The sequence below is a fragment of the Podarcis filfolensis genome (assembly GCF_964270895.1).
Source record: "Podarcis filfolensis genome assembly, chromosome: 11".
NCBI classification, from domain to species: domain Eukaryota; kingdom Metazoa; phylum Chordata; class Lepidosauria; order Squamata; family Lacertidae; genus Podarcis; species Podarcis filfolensis.
Genome location: NC_139613.1, coordinates 45,215,520 through 45,218,860, shown reverse-complemented (window position 1 = coordinate 45,218,860; position 3,341 = coordinate 45,215,520). Strand labels below are relative to the sequence as shown.

Below are 3,341 nucleotides of genomic sequence, written 5' to 3'. Positions count from 1 at the left end.
TTGGATGAACTAAATTATGCAGTTGATATAGGTTTTTAAGGAATCCATGGAGGCGAGGGGGGAAGTCCTAAGAATCTTGTTTTATTTGCAATGTTTCTAAGAATGTTAATTGTGTGATTGATTTTGTAAAACCAAATAAAAACTATTTTAAAAAAACAAAAAAGCTTTGCTCCTGGTTCAGGGTCCCCATTCTTGCCAAACTCGATCCTTAACAGATTGATCTGGATTCTTGCACATGCCATGATGCAGTGATACCAATTTGCTAAAAAAATAAAAATGCTGCCTTCATTCTTCTAAGTGCTATGTGTCGGTGTCTCACCCTAGCCCCTCCCCAACCTTCTGTTGCCAAGGAATTAATTTCAATTTTCTACTGTAAACCTCTTTTGTAAATAATTTATCCTTGTAGTTTCTTGGAGGCCCTACCAATTCGCTGACCTCTTGTGCCTTGTAGTTCTGGATGTAATTAGTTTTGACAAGCTTTCAGACTAGAGATTAAATAGAGCATGCACGCTAGGAAACTGGGTAGTAGCATTTCTTAGGAAATAGTTCCAGACTTAAGATCTCAATTTCAATTATTAACTGTGTGAAATCTTTCTGTGTCTCCCTCCCTCCCTCTCCCCTCCCCCGTCTCTCAGAGAAACAGTACAACCGCATTTATGGTAGACATAAACTATAAATATAGACCCATCTTACAAGTGGCTCGGCAGCTGTCATTCATAAACCAGAGTATTTCAACAACAAGCTGATTTAGACCCACTGAAATAAAGAAAAGTTCACCAGCTCCTTTAGTTAACAAGCACAGTACTCCAATTGATTTGAAGACTGTACTCTTATGATCAAAGCGGAGATCCTTTGTGATGTAGAGAAGATTGGGATGTTAACATCACAAGAATGTATTAAGTCATTTCCGCATCATCTTAACCACACTATGACATCACTAGCTTTTTTTGCTGCTGTTTCCAGGTGTAAGTACAGAACTGGGGTTGGGAGAGACTGGTAGCTTCCTGTATATATGAAATACAGGATACAATTTAAAATGGCTGTTTGTGAATTCATAAATGTAAGTAATTGGAACAAAGCTCAAAACTCTCTTTTTTGTTTAATTCTTCTACAGGCTATACACAAGTCCAAAAGGGATGGAACTTTGTGACTATTTCTGACAATGTCGAGTGGTCCCTCATCTTTGGGCATTTTGGATCAGATAGGGACATAGCAACATAGCTGTACAAGCTGAATATGCTACGTCTTCAATATAATTTCCTAATTATGACTTTTTCCCTTCCTTCGTAGAAAGATCCCCATATCCTCTATGAAGCAGCGGGTAGAAGAAACAATGGCAGTGGCAGCTTTTTAAAAAGAGAGAGAACATTCACAAACGTGAAGACTTTGTGTGGGAAAATATGTCTTTCCAAATTCAAAAGAATGAGTATTTGGAACATTGATCGTTCTGCCTCTCTATAGCTTTTCATATAGTCCAACGGATTTCAAATGTGTTTAATGAATCAGGAATAGAGCTAAATGAAAGAACCTTTTTTGACTGAGAGATTAAAGAGAAATTGCAATTCGTTTTACAAAACAGCAAGAACATCAAGGAGTACTCACAACAACTGCCAGTGCCTCTTGGGATCAAATAATTTGGAAGCATGAAGTGCCCAAAGAACAAGAGAGGAAGCAATTTGCAGGAAGGAGTTTGCTACTTTGCAAGAAAATTATTAGAATACCAGTTCTCAGGGGGAAAGACTTCTAAGAATTCAGGGCAATTAGACTGTGTTTTTGAAAAATGTTTTGGACAGGGAATATAATAAAATAATCCAGTATTTGCCACTCATCACATGGTCAACACTAGCGTTAAGTAAAGTTATTACAACTGTAAGATATTCAAAAAAGAAGGATAGTCATCAACATGCGTTTAGTATTCCTCTTCTGATTTGTGTAGTTAGCATTGTCTAATCCTGACTGTGTAACACTGAAATTGCCATTTATGTATTTATTTATTTTTTAAAGGTACTCGATTCTGTACCTGAGATTCAGTGGTTGAGAAGCTTCACGATTTCATGAAAGCCCTTTGACACCATGAAAAAATGTGGTACATTCCACTGGTGGAGCTGCTTTGCTGGCAAAGATAAAATGGAGTGGAGTCATGGACAGAATATGAGTGGAACATAGCAGGATCATGTTTATTGTGTATCTATATTCCTCCAGACCCCACAGCCACCCCCCTGTTGATGGTGGAACTTGACGTCAGCTGCAGAACTGGGACAAGAAATGTGGATCCCATTGGCTGCTGGTGGTGTGTGATTGAAAAATGAAAATGAACACTAGAGAATTGGTGGTGGTGGTGTGGGGGGGTGTGGGGGTGAGAGAGTGAGAGAGAGAGCATAGAAATAGGATAGTATTGGATTGCCTTTGCCATTCAGGTTTAAATCTCTGATACCATTCTTTTTTATTATTTATTGAATGTTGAAAAGTTTTCAAGATTTTTACAGTAAGAGAATCCCCCTTCCTTCACTTCCCATAAGACCTTCCTTCACTTCCCATAAGATGTCAAGGAGATAAAGAACTTCACAACTTTTAGAAGACATCTGAAGACAGTCCTGTATCAAGAAGTTTTTAATGTTTGATGTTATGTTATGTTTTAATATGGTTGGAAGCTGCCTAGAGTGGCTGGGGCAACCCAGCCAGATGGGCGGGGTATAAATAATAAAATAATTGTTGTTGTTACTGTTAGAATTGGTGGCACAGGAATCTAGCCAAAAGTTCCCCTTTTTTTTGCTTATATCACTATTCACTTTCTTCTGCCTGGTCACTGATGTGTGTTAAAATATGCATATCCAACCTTGCATACTAAACAACTAACACAGAATCATAGAATTGTAGAGTTAGAAGGAACCACAAGGGACATCGAATCCAAAACCCTGCAATGCAAAAATTGCTTCCCCAACCTGGGGTTCAAACCCATGACCCTAAGATTAACAATCTCATGCATACCATGTTGCGGGAGGCAATATCACGAGGCTGTTATGTATGTGTATAATGTGTGTCATACGTAGAGCTGCCACTGAAGACAGTTCAGAAACTTCAGTTAGTGCAGAATTCAGTGACCAGGTTGCTCACCGGTGCAAGACGGTTTGAGCATATTACACTGATCCTGGTCCGACTGTGCTGGCTACCAATTCATTTCCTGGCCCAATTCAAAGTGCTGGTTTTGACCTATAAAGTCTTAAATGGCTCAGGACTGCAATACCTCAAGGACACCTCTTTCCACATGAACCTACCCGATGCTGAGATCATCTTCTGAGGCCCTCCTTCGTGTGCCTCCTCCTCGAGAGGTGCAGAGGGAG

The 3,341-nt window shown here is 39.4% G+C and overlaps 1 long non-coding RNA gene across 1 annotated transcript; it reads left to right on the top strand.

The window, feature by feature from the left end:
- The first annotated feature begins 637 nt into the window (after positions 1 to 637).
- Positions 638 to 2,697, top strand: LOC310745055. The gene is made up of 3 exons (XR_014539869.1): positions 638 to 1,060; positions 1,291 to 2,290; positions 2,520 to 2,697. It is a non-coding gene; the product is annotated as an uncharacterized lncRNA (long non-coding RNA).
- Positions 2,698 to 3,341: the final 644 nt, after the last annotated feature.